At 40.3% G+C, this 19,502-nt stretch overlaps 1 protein-coding gene across 12 annotated transcripts in view; it reads right to left on the bottom strand.

Moving 5' to 3' along the window:
- The window catches only part of SOX6 (SRY-box transcription factor 6), a 631,442-nt gene that overhangs the window by 610,688 nt on the left and 1,252 nt on the right, over positions 1-19,502 (bottom strand). For 4 of the 12 annotated variants that reach the window (XM_067749771.1, XM_067749773.1, XM_067749770.1 and 1 more), the window contains exon 1: positions 14,301-14,717. The exons of 1 other annotated variant lie outside the window; for it this stretch is intronic. The gene's annotated coding sequence lies outside the window, so the exon portion shown is untranslated. 7 more of the 12 variants (XM_067749774.1, XM_067749772.1, XM_067749776.1 and 4 more) reach the window with 4 other exon arrangements.

Raw genomic sequence — 19,502 nt, 5'->3', positions numbered from 1 at the left:
TCTGATAAGAAATAGGCCAAGATTTTTTTTAACATATCAAAAAACCAATTTGAGATGTAGATTTATATCTAGTATCATTAACAGTGTACCCTACCCTACTGTACTTTGAGCTGTTAAATAATAATATGAAGCCATTACAATCAGTAAGACATTTAAAAACAAAGCAAACAGATATAAACTTTTGTACTTGCTGCAATTTTTCCAATAATGTTTAAAATCATACAATACTCAATCCAATATTTTACAAAATTTCACCAAACTTATGTTAAATGTTTAGAAACCTCTTCTGAAGTTCCTTAGTTATAAAAGACAAAAAGCCACATGCTACTAGAAAAGTTCTTGTTCTTCCTGCTGCTATAAAAACAGCTAAAAATAATACACAGAAAACAATATGCAACATTTAAATATATTTCCTGGCTAAAAAATCAGATCTGCCACAATGTACATCCCTGGGTAACCATTTAACTAGAATGCAATGTGAATGATGTCCTTATGGGTTGTACAGTGTGTAGTGCCACAAACAATGTTGGAAGTTGCATAGAAAACGTGGCTGTAGATTTGAAAAAGAAACTAATGTCGTGTAGAATGATTGGTTTTCAGATAATGAATGTACATATTTTTGAACATGCCTCAATTTATGATCTTTGATAGGCAAAGTACTACTGTTGAGTGAGTCACCAAAATATGTACCAAAGAAGATATAACCTCAACAGTGTTACTTTTTAAATAAAAGTAATTTTTAGAGAAAAGTGACGAAGTGTAACTACTGGTGAAGTGATTTCCCTGGTGGGACTAAACAGAAAAAATTAGGGATAAGATTACAGAGATAACACCATGGACTAACTACATCATTCGCAGCCAAGCAATTTCGGCACAATGTTAAAGCCAAGTGCTACAGGATGATGCAATTACTTTAAAAACTAAACCTATAAAACACAGTAAAATCTTTACAATGCTTTGAAACGAGATGAGGAGTAACCATGAGAATTGTTTGCACTACCCACAGTTTCCACTGCTTATCTCATGGCAAAGTTTCCAAACTTAAGGATAAGGAACAAAAAAACTCATGTACCAAATGTGTTAACCTTTTATGTGATGACAAGTAGCTGTGAGTGCGTGTTATCAAATAGCTAGACTAGACTAGATAGATAGATGGACAGACAGATAGACAGATACGTACATACATACCATCAAAAAATTTAATCTGTCTCTTCAAGATGAAGGTGATATTTTATCAAATGATACAGTAAATGCTTTTCAAAACAGATAAATTCTATTAAAAAAGTATTTTAAAAACATGTTTGGAAATGATTCCATCATAGTGTGATTTTATTACCAAAAATTCTATGTCTATCACCTACAAAAACTTTCATCTGTTTTCAATTTGAAAATTGGCAACAGAATATTCTAACCTGTTTAATGCTGTTCCAAAGAGTTTCAATGTGTTTTTGAGCCCATTTATTAAAAATATGGTAAAAACAACTGATTGTCATCAGAGAAGATAGAGATTTACTAGCCACATTTTAACAAATTTTTGCATATTTTGTGTAAAGGATTAATAAATTAGTATCACATGTTACTAAGTGCAAACAATAATGTACTTCTTCCATTTGGATGTATTTTTCTTTCTGAGGTATTAGTTTTAGCTGTGGTAGCATTAAAACCATGTAGCAAAGAAAGCCAAACCTAGAACCAAATTTTTAAATCACTTTATCACCGAGTGTTAAATTAAGACTTAAAAATACCAAAGCTATAACAGAGTTTGGGGGAACCACAGTTAGTTTTTAAATATTATTTATTCTATCTATACCTCTTTCAATTTAATATCTATTTATGAATGTTTTATAGCATATACTACCACAATAGTACATGTATAAAATTTTAAATAAATATGGACATGTATTAGGGCACATGCTCATAAATATTTCGCTGGTGGTGTGCCCTATCCAAAACGTTTGGAGATCACTATTCTATTATAGTCAGAAGTTCCCCCAAATAAGCCTTAAAATTATCTTGTCAAGAGGAATACTTCCAGGCTCACCCTTACCAACAATACTGTCCAGTTGTCCTTAGGCTAACCCAGCCACTTAAGATTTCTATTTCCTTCTCTCCTTAAACATCCTAAATTATGATCTTTTCACCTCATCTACTGAAAATGCTACATTCACACCAATCAAGCAGGGAGGATACCAACTAGTGCTACTATGTGATAACATTCAAACAAACATTTTATTAATAATCAAAGTTATTTACTTTTAAGATGCAATAGCAATATATGTATTTAAAATTAAATAGAAGCTTCCTTTGAAACAATTTAGGATGTCCAAATAATTTAATGTCCCTCTTACTAAATGTAATAAAATTATATTTCTATTTTTAAATTACCCCTGATATAATTTGTTAAATAAGCAAAACTAAAAACTGTATAATCATAGCCTCATAAGGGATAGGGAGGGTGGGAGGGAGGGAGATGCAAGAGGGAAGAGATATGGGGATATATGTATATGTATAGCTGATTCACTTTGTTATGAAGCAGAAACTAACACACCATTGTAAAGCAATTATACTCCAATAAAGATGTTAAAAAATAAGGTAAATAAACAAAGGACATTGATACAAATGTCCTGTTTTACTGGGATTGTAATAGAAACCAGTGTATGCATAGATCAGAAAGGAAGAAGAAAATGATCCAAAGATGTGAAAGTGGTGCTAACAACATTCAAAAGAAAAAAATCAGCATACAATATGAAAGGGTATACATTTCCATATACTTTACTCTTACTCCTGGTAACATGAATGAGTTTTCCATGTGAACATAACGAAGAAATTAAACACAAAATTTCACAACTAAGACATAACTAATTATGATGAGTGCTTTGGAAAAGGTCCCAAGGTGTCATAATTAAAGGCTGAGGTATTTTTCATTCTTTCCCTGCCATGCCATACACAGAATTAAAAGTTGCCAAGTTCACTAGTCCCACCAAATGTAGGTTGCTATATATATTTTCCTTGGAGAAAATAAGCCTGTTACAAATTAGTACACAATTTAAAACACGTAAGTATTCAGGGTACATGACCCTACCTTAGCATGCCTGTAAATCACACAAATCTATACAAAAAGTACAAATATGTAGGCATTCTCTGGAACTGTTGTCTGTAAAAGTTTAAAGGGTCTAACCTCAGAGAAGCTGAAAATTTCTTTTAATAATGCCTTAGAGTATTATATTAAAAAATAAAAATTAAATGTAACATGTAATTTTAGTTGGTTCCAAGATTAAAATTCTTTTTTAAACCTCAATATATCTATTTTCAATATGCATCTTAACAGTGGGAAAAGACTACAGTTAAGAAATTTTAAAATACACTATATCCAATCTCCTGGGATAAACCATAATGCAAAAGAATATTTAAAAAAGAATGTCTATATGTGTATAACTGAGTCACTTTGCTGTACAGCAGAGATTGGCACAGCACTGTAAATCAACTACACTTCAATTAAAAAAAAAAGACAACCAAATTCAAGGCCACTGCTAGAGTCATCTTATATTTTGCTTGTAAACTCAAAACTCAGAAGTTGACTAAATGGAAGCAAGTGTAAAAAAAAAAAGAAATTTTAAAATAGGCCAGTTTTCCTCCAGTATGTATTTGGATCTTCAAACTCAAGAGTAAAAAATGTTCCTGAGACTCAGTTAACTAATATGCTGTGTTCCAAGTTTGTTAAACTTTGTTCAGTTGCTATATTATTTCAGTTTTTATTTTCTTTTTGCTTGGGCTTTTGTTTCTTATTAAAGAACTCAACTGAAAGTTGTAAAGGAAAATGTTCTTTAAAGCATCATAACTAATTTAATATGACTAAGGGGATGTTTTTAAACTGTTTTATAGAATTTTCACATCTTTTTTCCTCTTTTTTCCTCAGCTTCAGAGCCTTTCTTTTTTAATGGAGAAATTTCATCATATTTTTCATGGCATTATCAACACTTCGAGTCTACAGCATACCAAAGCACTGGTAAGGAAAACAGTAGGTTAAGGTCATTGCAGAAGAGGGCCATAACTTCTCCAGCCTATGTGACCACAAAGCCCTTTTCAGAAAGTGATTATATCACAAAGTCTACATATAAGCTGCAAAATCTCAATAGGTGTATTTAATTTGGAGAAACAAGTTATTAAACAACAAAAAACTTGCAAACCAAAAACAGAAAAGAAGGCCTGTAGCTCAGAGAAAAGGCATTCAGAAAGTTATTAGAAAACATGAGATCCCAGATTACAAAACTATAAAGGGTGCATTTAGCATCCCTATTTGAAATTATCAAGAGTAGAGAGGGGTTGCTGCTGCTACTACTATTTCTACTACTGCTGATGTTCATCATCATCATTATGTAATAATAATTTGTATTTCTTCCCAAAAATTTGAATCACTCTGAGGATTAATTTCTTTTCACATTATCCCTCAATGAAAAAGAAGTTATGGAATATGCCAACATTATAGTTGGAAAACTCAGAAATAACACCCAGATCTAAAAATTTCCAGATATCTCCCTTTCTCTAAGACCATGCTTGCCAATTGAAAAAAAAACTTTTTACAGTACAAGATACAAAATTTCATTAATTCATGGTCCAGATCATCAGTTCATATATTAATAAGCCATTTATTTTAATTTTCATACTTAGTTACATATTTGAAGGAAAGCAATAATTTGGAAAACTTCTCTGTACCTTAAAATATACTCACAATGTCCCTGACCACAAAACTGAGCTAGGAAAGAGAAGTACAGAGGTTAAGCTGCTGGCCTATGGCCACTTCACATTCATGATAGACATGGCCTTTCTAGGATCACAAAGACACAAATATGAGACATTTTGCTATCAGACTTACAAAATAGTCAATAATACCATCAAATGTTTCCCTCATGTCCAATGCTCTTCAGGATGTTACTTCAAATAACCTAATTAACCTTTATGACACAGCCCAAAGGCCATCTCCTACTAGAAGCTTTCCTTGACAGAGGTACTTCTGCTCTTATACATATCTCCATTATAGCAATTAGCACACTGCATAGAATTACCTATATTCATACCTCCTCACTAGGATCAATCTTGCATTTTCATCTTTGAAATTATGTAAGCAAGTGGTTCTCACCTTTTCACTGTCAAGGGTCCTTTTATTAATCCTCCCTCATAAAACCCATATTTTGAAAAAGTGCTGTCTTTCAAACTAGCCATACTTATTATTTATAATTAAATCATTTCTTAATTTTTAAATTAAAGACATATATAAACTGACATTTAATGCTCCTGATCAACAATGTATTATTCATCTACATTCAGTATACGGAAAAGCAGCGTTGGTTTGGCTCTGGAAATAAGTATGAAGATAAAACAAATGAGTACTGACATCATATAAAAGAGATTGGGGGAAAAAAGAAGGCCAAAAATGTCAGCCCTAATTTATGACACACAAGCTTTGTTTATAGTGAATAATATCCTGAAGCAAAACCCAACTGAAACAGTTATTCCTATCAAGTAGGAAGTTAAACAGTATGACTGGTAAGGTTATCTACCCTGTATACCTTTTATTGAATGAGGCAATGAATATGAAAGCACTTTGAAAACTGAGTTCTATAAAACACATGAGAATTAAGGGCCCTTTTCATGCTACAGTTCTACTACTAATTACTTATAACTATTGTGAATTAATCCTAACACAGTTGCCTAGAACTGTTCTAGGCACTTCTATATAAATTATCTTCAAACTTAATCTTCCCGACAACCCTATCTGATAAATTCTATCACAATCCCCATTTTAAAAATTAGGAAATTGAGACTTAAAGAGGTTGCATAACTTTGCTAAGGTCGCTCAACTAATTTAGGAAATAAGACTTCAAAGAAAAGATTCAAGAAATAAAAATTGCAAGTTTAATTTTGGTTTTTTCACATGTAGGTGTGTCATTCAAATGAAGAATATGCTTCCATTTTTTTCTTAAAATCAAAGCAAAAGAAAGCAGGTTAAGATGTATATATTTGACATTCAGAACTTCCTAGTGTTAATCACTGAAACACATAACCAAAGAAGATTATAAAATCTCCTTCTCTGCTGGCTTTCCCAAAAAAGAGAGCTTCTTAACTAATTAGAATGGAGATATACACTCCTGGAGGAGGGAGGATGTCAGATGAAATGATATTTCAAAATCTCTTCTAGCCCTTAGAACTGGAATATTCTCAAATTTGAGAGCTGGACATCCAAACTCTGCATTTGGTCACTACTCTACCCCAAGTCTGAGAGACTACTAATTAATTCTGCTTTCTAGGGAAGAAAGAAAGGAGCATGTATTGCTGTGAATATTTCATGTAAGAGGAAAAGAAATCGATTATATAACTTGCCAAAGATTACACAACAAGTACGTAGTAAAGCTGAAATGGGAAGCCAGCTCTGTGTAATTCTAAGTACAATACCCCTTCAACTATAATAGATAACATATATTAACTATTGAGCTTAGTGCTTTATATTTATTTATCTCATTTAATCCTCACAATAACCTTATGATGTAGATATTATTACTCTCATTTTAGAGTTGAAGAAACGGAAGGTTAGAGATTACACCATGGGTATATTGGGGGCATATGGGGTGGCTGAGTTCTCCTACATAGAAGGTTCAATGCCCATGGAGATAGCTGGAGATTATTTCTGAGAAAATACTAACATTCTTGCCCTTTGATACTCTTTCCCAAGAGAGAACAATGAACTATTCTCTCCTAGTTAGGAGCATTTTTCTCCACTTCTACCAATGACCTGCTTAGCACCATGACAACCGTGCCTAAATTTCCCACCTATCAAATATTAAAAATCTTCAATAGAAGAGAAAGTCCTTAAAAAGTAAAAACTTGTGACTTCAAAAATGCCCTTCAGGATACCTAGAACTTAGTGCTCAATCACATTACCCAATGATCTGTTTGTAAAACATAAAAGGAAATATTTGCAACCATGCCTCGGAATGAGTCCCATTTAAAATCTGTGCTTGTCATTGAAAAAAAAATCTGTGTATATGTCAATCCCAATCTCCCAATTTGTGCACTACTATATATAAAATAGATAACTAATAAGAATCTACTGTATAGCACAGGGAACTCTACTCAATACTCTGTAGTAACTATATGGGAATAGAATCTAAAAAAGAGTGGATGTATGTATATGTATAACTGATTCATTTTGCTGTTCAGCGGGAACTAACACAACATTGTAAATCAACTATACTCCAATAAAAGTTAATTTTTAAAAATCTGTTGCATTTTCGTTTTTCCTCATATTGTGCTCGTGCAGTCGTGGAATGTAAAGCATCTTTAACTTTCTTTGTCTAATTTTAAAGAACTACTTTTCAAAGAAGCAAAAAAATTGTGCTCAGTGAAGTCAAAATCACAAATAGCACTGAAGTCCCTTTTTGCATTTGAATGGATACATTAAAGATAGATAATTCAATTCGTCTCTTTAAGATGACTAGAAACAAAAAATTATTGAAGATAGCAGGGGTAATAGATCATCTAAAGATTTTTCTTGTGAAATTTTCAGAGAAGAAAGAGATCATGGGAGAACTTGAAATGAGAGAATACAGAATGTTTGCATAGATGCTAACATGCACATCACATAAAGAACTTTGAATTACCTTATATTTATTATGCTTATTTATACATGTCATCATTGAAAAGCATCAAATCAATATACTTAAGTAATTTTGATCCAAAGTAGTTTAAACACAAAAACTCTTAAAGGATTTCATACTATCATATTAGGCTTCTTCAATACATGGTGCTTCAATCCAGAAAAATCTTTTAAAAGCTTTATAGACTGGGGAGCTTAGTAAATAAAATATACTAGTGAATTCCTTACCACATGCATAGAAAGAGAGCAAATACGGAAATAGAAAATCTAGAAAATTACAGAACAGCGAATTCAAGTCAATTACCAAAGATGAAAATTTTCTAAAATATACACAACATTGGACTACCAATTGTTAGGTTTTTTAATTTCACTATCCTATCCCCAAATAACTACAGGCTATGATGCTAACCCAGTTCTTTATAAATAAACTCAAATGTCTCCCTATAAATGCAAAGAGATAACCCTTTAGATAAACATAAAGATTTCTATAGTTTCAAATAATTGTTTTTCACTTGAAGTAGTATGAAAGAGAATGTCACTATATATTTTCATGCCATTAAAAGGTAAAGAAGAACATTTCAGAATTTTTTAACATTTTGAAAAGGAATTTTTTTCCAATATTATGTACTGTGCAAAATAGTGAGGATTACTAAATATACTGGCATTATAAAATAGAAATAGCCGGGCAGTTGATTTTTTTATGTAGTTTATTAGTTTACAATAGATTATAGCATCTACAATTAACCTCAAAATAATTCACATCTTTACTAAAGATGAAAGTTTTTTTGAGTGAATAGTAAAATACGAGTGATATATAAGGGGTCTTAGAAGAGCAAGAAGAGATTCTGAATATAAACAAGCCATCATTCTGGTAAAAGGAAATACAAACAACTAGAATAAAAATAGTTGATGCACAAAAGCCATAATGAGGGGGTAGCTCAAAAAATAACTTCTACTTTGAATGGTTTGGATGAAATACAAATTATCCACAGAAAAGTGTGGACTGGCATAAATGTTTGTACAAAATTATAAGTGTATTTCAAGAAGTATGCAAGAGGCAACCGCCTGCATGATGCACAAGGTCCCGGCAATGCTCTGCTTAAGTGCTAGTGCACAGAGTCCAAACCACTGCATTTTAATTACCATGCAGCCTCAGATATATTGCCTTTGATATGGAAATGTTCTTGTTCTCTCATCTTCACATATGGTCTCATGCACAGAAATCTTTATCTGATTCATAAAAAATAAACTAGAATCCAATCTCAACACCTGACCTCAGTGCTTAGAAGTTTTTTACTAAGCATGGTGTCACTATAAAAAGAATGACTAATATTAGTGTTAAGTTGGATATTTTGAGCAACAATATAAAGGATTTGCAGTTAAGCACTGAATTGATAACTGCTTCTCTGAGGTTTTAGGGTTTCAAGGTCCCTTTTTTGAGACTATCACAGATTTGAGGAAGAACAGACCAGCACCCTTTTTCAGAGGTGAGAGAGTCCATAGTAGATTTAAATGATAATCCATCTTACAACCTCCACCTACACTTTCAATTGATATTTTCACCCAAATTATGACAATGGATATTTAAACCTGAAAAGCTCTATCAAAATCCATAACACAAATTTAAAATTATTTCCAGTTTGACTAAATGTCTAAACAAAACAATTAGCTGAAAAGCTTTTACCCTCTTCCACAGAACAAGGAAAATAAAAACACTCTTCCTATAAATGAATGATGGATATATAATAAGAGAATGATGAAAGTTTCTGATATAACTCTTACCAAAACAATTATTTTCAGATCACAGTTGAAGAACCTCAAGCGAAAATGATATGCTATACATTTAAAATGTGCTTACTGCTAATAAAATCTGCTTTTCATAGAGTATACCAGAGTGCCAGTTTGTTTTTGTTTTACTTGAGTATGTTGATAGAGCATAATCAGTAGAAAATGTGGAGTTAGGATAAAGACATAAAATGTTCAATGTATTATTTTTCTTGTTAGGAAAAAATAATAGGGCAGCGTTATCTTTCTTAAACAAGAAGCAATGCAAATGCAGAGAAGAGTCCATTTTCTGCTCTAAAAAGCAATGGATATTTGTTTGTTTTTTTAGCAAGTTTTTATAATAAAATCTGTTCTCATTAAATCTCATGTACCCACATAACTTGATAATTCTGAAATAACCTAGATTAACTTTTTAAAAAAAACGTAATATGACCCATCTAACCTCATGACAGCAGATAATACATCCCATCTGCAAATCATCTTGCTGAATGTTATCTGTGTTTTATCATTTCTAGTACCTGTCTGTGCCTGATATGGTACTCTCAGGCACATTAGCTTGATGGAATGTTTCACTTGACTTCAAAAACACCAATTGATATATATGCACCCCTAAACTATATTTAAACAAATAGCTCTTAGATCAATCAAAATTTTAGGTGTACTCTACTATACTTTTATAGAATGCTGTTTGTAAATAGTGAAAAGGTATATATGACTTCTCTCACTAACAAGAGAATTCTTTCAAACTTAGAGATATATAACCTAACAATATTGAAAAGTATAGAAAATATTAAAAGGGTTAAAGCCAGTGTATATTAAACTTTGTTAAAATTCATTTATTCCAGTACCTAGTGTACTAATTGAAAGAGGATTATTTAAAATGTCACTAGTTTCCTTAATATAAGATGGATATGTGTAAAAATTCATCAATGACCAATAACCCAATAATTCCTAAAAGAAGTCAAATAGAAACAGACATAAAATCTCGATAATGCCACCAAAATTTATCATTTATGTATTTAAAGTAATATATCTTAAAGCCTTATAAGAGAAAGATTTGCTAGATATGTTAACATATTTTAAATATGTGCTTTTCCCTTACTAAGAAAAATATCTGTTGCTTTCTACTACTAATGAAAAAATGTTCAGCAGACAATATTCCTACTGAATGTCATTTCTTCTAGATATTCAGTTACTGATTCCATTATAGAATCAACTTAAGGTATAGATATTGATACTGCTTTATTAATTAATTTTTTTACATTTATCTTCCTTATAGTATAATGTTGAGCATTTTACTTACACAATATACTATTATAGGAGTTTGTATCATGCTCCATAATAATATACCCGTAAATGTTTTTTGCATTTTAAAAAATACATATACACCAAGAGAAAGTTCCTTCTTATTACTTCCAAAATAAAAATTAAGAGCAACAATAAATATGATAAACAATAAACAAAGACTATTTAGTTTTGCCACTATAAATAAAGGACTATGGTAGGAGAGCAGAGGAAAAAGGAGGTGTTGGTGGTACATGAGAAAAGCAACTTGCCTAAGGAATTAATGACCTAGCACTTGTCTGGATCCTGGTTACTTACTGCCTTTGGTCATAAACTAGATCTAACATGTGCAGTGCACACTTACTTGCTTTCAGAGTCTAAAGTATTTTTTTTTTTGGTTGTTGGTTGTTGTTCTTGTCTTAGAAAGGGACAATCTCTCTGATTTATGAGGATTTCAAAAATGTAGGAGAAAAAAAATTTACATGTCATTTGGCCTACTGCCCATGCACTCACATATGTGTATTCAGGAAGATACACTCAAATATATATAGATAATATATTTATGGTCTGGTACAGTAAAAAAAAAATTCAGTCATAACTTTTCCCCTACTATAATAAGAGGAAATATTTCATTGATTCAATAAAAAGCAAATGCAACTAAATAAACCATGTCCCCACCTTGCATCAGAAAGGTACATTCTTGCTGCCATAGACAAGCTAATCCTATCCCACTAAATTTGTGGAAGGTTTAAGATGTTTGCTTGTTTGTTTGTTTTAAAATAAAGAGGATCTTCTAGTAGGTATCAGGAATATCTGAATGGCCTAGAAACAAGGGAAGAACGGAGACTGATGAAAGTGCCTAATGCTGAGTACTGAATTCCATGGTGACTGCACAGGGTGACAGAGGGAAGGTCATGTTCATGACTGCAGAAATCTGGTCTCTGCCAGAGAGTGCAGGCTAAAGCTGACCTGAAGCTGGGGTCTGGGAAGCTAGGTAGGAAACTCAAGCACCAATCTGGGTACAGACAGAGAGGACAAGGCACTGCTCCTAAAAACCCCAGGCTGAACAAGAGTAGGACAGGGAGAGACAGCAGATCTTTCCAGGTTCGCCCCACAGTGAACACGAGCAGCCCCAAGTGGCTAGGCCTGGAGGGGGAAAACAGAAGCTGCAGTCAGGGCACAGACAGTAATTTGCTGAGACCTCTGGGGTGGGTGTGCGAGGGAGCACAAAGACAGGTGAACAGGTCAACTAGAAGCTGAAACCCCTACCCCAGCCAGGATACAATGCCAAGTCTGGGCTAGTCCTACTGGGTTAGTGCATACAGAAGGGCACTAGCAGCCCTCCCCCATGGGCGGGGTGTGGAGAGTAGTATAGTGCCAGATTTACTCTGCATCCCCTTTCCTCATTCAGTCTGCACTCTGCCTCTGGTGTCCGGTTTGCCCATCTAACCAGTAGTCCGCCCTCAACCGAAAAATGAAGAGAGGACAAACAGGAAGAGAAGGGGAAAAAACGAGAGAAAAATCAAAGACAAGGCTACATTGTCACAGTCTTCCTTCTTGCCAGGGCCTCCCAAAGGCTGTCCTGGCTGGTTCGGCCCTCCCTCAGGAATCCTGTAGCCTGGAACGGTGCTGAGTGGACCAGGTCCGCCAAGCCCGTGCCTATGGGTCTCCGGGACGAGGTGCTGAGTGCGCAGGCTAATTATACATTTGGCATTTGGGCAGCCGACTGTCCAGTGACACCTTACCTTATGAGGAAACGTCAACCCCAGCAACTGTTCAAAACAAAATGCCATCGTGGGATCAGCTTCGCCGGCTCTTGGCCGGTTCAGGATTGCTTTTCCCACAGACTCAAGCACTTAGCGCAAGAATGTGGCCTGGGGAGGCTAGTCGTGAGCGGGCGGATGATGGCGGGGGGGGGACAGGCGGGGCGGTCCTTGCCAGGTGTCCATCCTGTCCCCCCTCGCCATGGATCAGCTCTCGGACCCGACCACTTGACCTTTTTATTCACCAAACCCACCTCCTAGAAATAGACTGGGCGGGGCTGTGTCTGCTCTCCTCGGGACCCGGGGAGAAACCTGGGCATGTGACTAAACAGGGCAGAAGGGAGGAGACCCTAGGGAGGCAGGGAGAGGGGGCACTCTCACATCCCGACTCCACTGGGTTGTTGGCTGGGCCGCCCGGCCAGGGCCAAAAGCCCAGCCGCAAGAGTGCGCGCCGGGGTCAAGCGCCCCGGACATGGACGTCATCGAGCGCCCCATTGACAGTGCGACGGGAGGTCCGGAGCCCAGGCCAGTTTGCCGCAGCAACGGCTGTGGGCCATCTCGAGACCGAAACTTCAAGCTTGGCCCTCAGAGGAGGTCACACACACAGAAGGAGCCGGGGACAGCCCATCTCTCTAACATCCCAGCCCCGCCAGCAAAGTCGAAGACTTATTTTTAGTCCCCAAATAGGGGCAGCATTCAATATCTGGTATCTGGCCATTCATACAATCAAACGTTTTCAAACTTGGTCAGCCTAAGAGAGCTTTAAAAAAATTTTAAAAAAAAACCTCAAAACACGCCAGCAACAACTACCTTTTATCTGTTCCAAACACACCGATTCTCTTTTTATCTTAAAGCTCCGCGGAGCGCCCGGGAAACAGCCCGGGAAACGGAGCTAATCTGTCCTCCGCAGCAACCCCGGCAACCTTTGCACAAGCCCCTTCCCTTTTCTGACCGGCCCTTTAAGGGAGAAGAAAGCAGCTCCCTCTGGGAGCCGTCAGGCTCGGGCTGGGCCCCGGGCGGGTGGCAGCACCGCCCCTGGGCCTGGGCCGAGCCCCAGAGCGGCGGATCTCTGCCGGTCTGCGGGGAGGACAACAGGCGGCGGGGCCCCGGCAGGGCGCCGAGAGAGACTGGGGCCGCCGGCAGGGTTCAGGGACGCGGAGAGCGGAAGAAACGTGCGGGCGGCTGTGCGTCTGCCGCGAGGACTCCGAGGCCGAGCCCGCTCCGGGAAGGGCTGGGCGGGCCCTCACACACACCCCCGCCGGCCCGGCACCACCGCCCGAGAGTCCGGGGAAAGAGGGCCACGGATTAGCGCTCGGGTTTCGGATTGTCTTGGAGTTCGGTTTGCTTATTCCTAAAAAGATCATAAAAAGTCACGTCCAAAAATGAGGGGTGGGGGAGAAAGGAGAGAGCGCAGGGAACTGGAGGCAACTCGCGCAGGGTCCCGGGAAAGTTGCGGCGGAGCGGTGTTGGGGTGAGGGTGGGAGGAGGGAGCATACGGCTTTTCTAGCTACCCGGGTTTTCTTTATGAGCTCCTCCCGGTAAACTTCACCCGGGCGGAGAGTGCGGCGGAGATCCTCGACTCTTGCCCGCCCTCGGCCAGCGTCAACCCCACAAATAGCCAAAGTTTCCAAACCAAAATGGGGGTGGGGTGGGGGTAGCGTTAGGAAGCCCAGAAACCCAGCAGGTCCTCCCGACCTCCCGCACCCCGAGCCTGGCTAACACAGAAGCACTCCGGAAAACTGCGGCATCGCAGTCAGTCACACGGCGAATCAACCCAACACTTTTCAAGAAAAGAAAATATTCGCTGGGAAACTTACTTTGCATTTAGTCTCTATTCTTTGGGGGTATGCGGTTTAGGTCGGCTCGTAAGGGAAGCTCGTTTTGTCCAGGTTGGATATTGTCTACTTATGGATCAGCCCTTGGGTGAGGGTTTATTTTAATTTATGGCTTATGCATTCTTTTAAGGTCGATTTACATGACCTCCGGCTACAACTAAGACAGCCGAGGAGGGCACTCCAGTCGTCAGTCGGCCAAACCCACAATTAAAACAGCCCTCCCCCTAGTCTTGATGTGACTAGGACTCTCCCCGGGTAGGCTGGCTGCCTGCTTTTCTTTTTTCTCTCTCTTCTTTCGTCACTTCTCTGTTTTTTCCTTCTTTCTTTCTTTTCGTCTTTCTTTTTTAATATCACGAAATAAGATGTGATATCAGTTTGAAAGTTTCGGTATAACTTTCTCCAGACCCAAGCCTGCAGCGATAACGAGAGATACAGCGCTCACAAAGCCCTCAGGATGCTGCCCTCTTGTGGGCACAAAGGGCCTTTCCACCCAGCGGTCCCATCTGAGCCCTCACAGAGCACACACGCATATACTTACACACGAGAGAGAGAGAGGGGGGGGGGGGGGGGGGGGAGAGAGAGAGGGAGAGAGAGAGAGAGAGAGAGAGAGAGAGAGAGAGAACACTACACACGCAGGCATACGAGCTTCCTCCATCACACACTTGGCTCAAACTTCAATGAAATACCTACCTCAAACTTCACGGAGACTTGAGAATTCATTCTCTAAGCCACCTGACTTCTTTTTCATATCATTCCCAGTTACATAGATTAGAATATCTATACGGGGAGACGGAGGAGGAGGAATAAGGTGGGCTGAGAGGGCGGACAGATTTCCGGACGAATACTTAGGATGGCGATAACAGCTTTCTGTTGTCAAAGGTTGCGTTGTCTTTCTCTCCTGCCTTTTTTGCCTTAGTGTCCCACGCACAGTTATCTACGGCTACAACATGTGTTTTCTCCGAGTGGATTTTGGGGACAGGGGGGTGGCAAGAAAACCAGAAACCCGCCACGCAGATCTGTCACCGCCTCCGGAACAAGGCACAACTCTCCGAGAGGGGGACGCATCCTGGGGATACGCGCGTCCACCAGCGAGCGGCTGACGCTCGGGCCCCTTTCTCAGTCGCTACTCTCCCCCCCCCCACTTTCTGCGTCGGCCCCACTCAGCGCCCTCCTCCCGCTCCTCCTCCCCCCTCTCCCCTCCCCAGCCAAGTACGGAAACCCGCCCCGGCTGGGCAGCCGTGGCTCCCGGCAACCCGCGCCCTCGCCGGGCTCCGCGCGCTCAGTTCTTGTACTACCCCAATCCCTCAGTCCCGGCTCGATGAAACTAACCCTGAAGCTGCCCGGAAGGGCAGGAGCGGAAGGCGCTGGGGGCCGGCGGCCGGGCCAGGGGTTCCTGCCCCTGCCCTCTCCTGCTCCCCAACAGGTAGCTCACAAATGGGCCGCGCGCTCTCGCTCTGCCTCCCTCGCTCTCTAGATCGCTCGCTCCGTCCCGGTTACCTGGGCGGGCTCCAGGATGGTACCGCACGGGAGGGTTCCTTGTGCGCTGCGCCGCGGAAGTAAATGGCATTAAAGAAAAAAGGGAAAGATACAAATTTAAAAAATTAAGGAAGGGGAGTCGTTGCTGGGTCAATTAGCACAGCCCGGGGAGCAAGAGAGCAAAGCCCCCCAGCGCCGCGGCCGGCGCAGCCCGTTAACTCAAGTCGGCGGGGGTGTCCCGCCCCGGGCGGGGGGAACACTGACCGGCAGAAGTTTGCCGCCGGGGTGCCGGGAGGTGCGCGCAGAGCGGGGTGACTAGGGGCTTCCCCCTTGAAACAAGTGAAGGCGATGGTTAGTGCTGTCAATCTTGGCAATCAGTGTGAGCGGCCATGTCGTAAGTATTCAAAGCATTTCCCGTCGTGCAACATCAGAAAGTGAGTGGCCAGGGCATTGATCTGAGCGAGGGAGAGGAGGCAGGGCTCCCCTCCCAGACAACACAGGCAAGATGAGACAAGAGGCGAGGGAGGCAGCGAGCCAGGCAGGGAAGCTGGGAGGGAGGGGGGAGGGCCGGGGGAAGAAGAAGGAGGGGAGAGCGGGAGGCAAAGGAGAGAGAGCCGGAGAGAGAGAGGGCAGAGACCGGCAAGAGCGGAGGTTGGAATTGGAGAAAGCGCCTGAGAAAAGAGAGTGAAGCGACTAGTAGGAGAGAAATGGAAGACGACAAAGAAAAGGGAGAGTTGAGGTCAGAGGGGAATGGTGACAAGTATTAGGTGGAGAGAAATAGGCTGAGGAATAAAGGACCCAAGGAGTGCTGGGGCTGTTGGATGGAGGAGTCTAGAAAAAGGCAAGCCGAAGTGGGGAAAAGGTAGACAACTGGGGAGAAAGAAAGGAGCGAACTGGAGAAAAGGAGGAAAGAAAGTGGGAGAGGAAATGTAGGGATGGTAGTCTGTGCGTTGAAAAAGTTATGTGACAGAGGATGAATGGGCTGAATGTTAAGTACTGAGATACAGAACTGGACCACAGAAGTGAGTCATGGCAGATACAGAGAAGGGGAAGGACAGGGGCTGAAGCAGACCAAGAAGAAGGAAAGAAGGGTGAATGTTAGGGTGAATAATAAGAAGGATGAAGAAAAATGAAAAAGAGAAGTAAAGAGAGTAAAGAAAGAGATGCAGGAAACAGATCATGAAAACACACGGGTTAATAGGATCTCAGTAAATAGGGGAAGAGGAACTTATTTTAAAAGATGGAGGAGGAGTAACTGAAAGAAAAAAGAAAAAGAAACTGATACAGGAGTTATTAAGATGATATACATCTTAACATATGTAGGTGGCAATATTCTGGAGGCCATGTAGATTATGGAGTTTATGGGTTAAAATTATTATGAATAACAAGATATGTACAAACTACCAAAGAAAAAATGATTATACCTTTACAACAACAAATTAAATAGTTCCACATTTATTATATGGATAAGTTTGTGTTACACAGAATTGGGTGGGTGATATATGTGTATTACCTCAACTTTGTAGAGGAAAAGATTTGGAGAAACAATTTCAAGATGGGTGGCTGAGAAGTTGTAGAAGATGAAAAGAGTTTCAGTCACCCAGGATAGCATTTTGCAAAAACATGTAAGTCAGATATAGAAAATTATGTTTAACCCCCCCCAAAAAAACCTACACAAATTAAAAATTCTCTTTGATGCATGTGTAGGGTAGATAAAAGATTTGAAGGGTATAGAGTGGCCTAAAGGATCAGAGACCTGGAACTTTATCTCAGTGCAAAAAACCTGGGGGACTGGGAGGGGAGAGAATAATCGTGATGTCAGGTAGTAGATAGAGATGCAGAGTAAAAGAGTCAGATGAGAACACTAGCTTTGACAATAGCAGACACAGAGCTAACTAGTGGCCAACGTGCACGAGGTGAGATTAGCCTGCCATAAACCAGGCCCAAAGAAATAGATTTGAGAAACTAAGGTCAGTGGAGAGTCCAAATTACATCAAGATTAAAGGTTAGGAGAGAGATTCTGACATGATCAGCATAAACCTGCAGAGGTCTGTGGAGGTGAGGTCCTTGCTATGTAGAAACTGATATGAGATGGCCACGTTGAGGCATTTCATAAACAGGGAATCTGTGAAAGAAGATATGGACCAGGAGAAAGGAGTCAGGAATTATGGCTAGAAAAATCAGAAAATTAATGGCAATCTAAAGTTGCCAATTCAAGGAAGACCTCCCACAGATTAAGTGATAAAAGATACAGGGGAGAAAGCCTCATCTTTGTTCCACTAACTTTGAAGAAAATGGAGAGAGTAAGCAAGCACAGAATATGGAACAAGCTGAGATGTCTGTTAGTCATATATTGGCTTCTTAAAGTATACTCCATGTTTGGTTTCATATGAACTCCAGACAAGAGAAGGAAAAGGATAGAAGTAAGGGTGAGGATGAGCATCTTGGATTAGTGGGGCAGAAGGAACAGCCCTGTGCTTCTACCCCAATAGGAAAGATGATGCTTGAGGATTGGAAGCTTGAAGACTGCAAGTTAAAATGATTTGATGACTGTTGGCTGAGAGGAGAGCTAGTCCCTAACCAGCAATCTTGTGTCCCTTTCACCCACAGAGACTTTTAGGACTGGAAAACCTGCCTCGAGAGGCCAGAACCTAGAGTCCAGTGAAAAGAAAGCCTGGCACTTTTCCTGCCAGCTCCTTCAGACCTGGCTCCCAGAACTCCCAGGAGTGCCCCTTGACCTCAGAGGCCCAACAGGCAAACCCAGACCCGTGTTTCTATCCTAGAGAAGGGTCAAATCTTTTCTGGGTTTTGATTTTGTTTTTGTTTAATTTTGTTTTTGTGAATGAGTATGACCTGGCCCCACGCTCTGTTCCAGAGCCTCTCACTGGCCCTGGAACAGGGGGCAAAAAATCTCTCAAAAGCCTCAAGAGGTCAAAATCGAATGAGCTGTCCTAAATGCCTGCAGAGTTAGGGCAGAGAGAAGAGGGGGTAATTTAAGTCCCAAAGCTTGAATCCTCAGGGTAGAGCCACCGAGGGAGGTGAAACATCCAGGACGGAAACGCTGGGGCGCAACTTGGGTTCCTCAAAGTTGCTGCAATAAGTTTGGCTTTGCAAGTACCAGCACATCCGTCTCTTTAAATCACCCAGCACTCGGAAACCTGGGGGTTAAGACTGACCCCGCCGACCAGGTGCAGGCCGCTGGCGGAAGGCAAAAAAAAAAAAAAAAAAATTGACATTATCAAGATCTCCAGCGTCCAAGGCCCTCATACTGGGCCGCGATGGACCTTCGGAGAAGGAGCGGCAGGAATCCTCTTTAGATTTTGTCTAGTAAACTGACACGAAAGTAGATTGATAAGGCGGAACCCCGAGCCAATCACAACATTAATCCCTAAAGGAAAGAAACTAAAGTTTGGGGTCTCGGTGCCGCACTTCAGGCTATGCCTGGGTTGACACGTGGCCCTTGGGGGCGGGGGTGAGCCCTAAGGGTTTCCTTTCAAGCCTCAGGCGCTGCAGTACAGAGCAGAGGGCAAGGCAGAGAGCGCTGCAGCGTGTTGAAGCGCCGGGCTCTCCACCTGGTCTGTCCTGGCCTTCGGGCTCCAGGAAGTCCCGAAAGGAGCGGAGGACACCCAGGCACCGTTGCCAGATCCCGGCACACTAGGGCTCACTTTCCCTGGGGCTCGGAGCCCCGCGCGGCGCAAGAACCCCGGG

The sequence above is a fragment of the Pseudorca crassidens genome, chromosome 9 (assembly GCF_039906515.1).
Source record: "Pseudorca crassidens isolate mPseCra1 chromosome 9, mPseCra1.hap1, whole genome shotgun sequence".
NCBI classification, from domain to species: Eukaryota; Metazoa; Chordata; class Mammalia; order Artiodactyla; family Delphinidae; genus Pseudorca; species Pseudorca crassidens.
The sequence above is the reverse complement of the archived record's forward strand: the minus strand, read 5'-3'. Positions and strand labels throughout refer to the sequence as shown.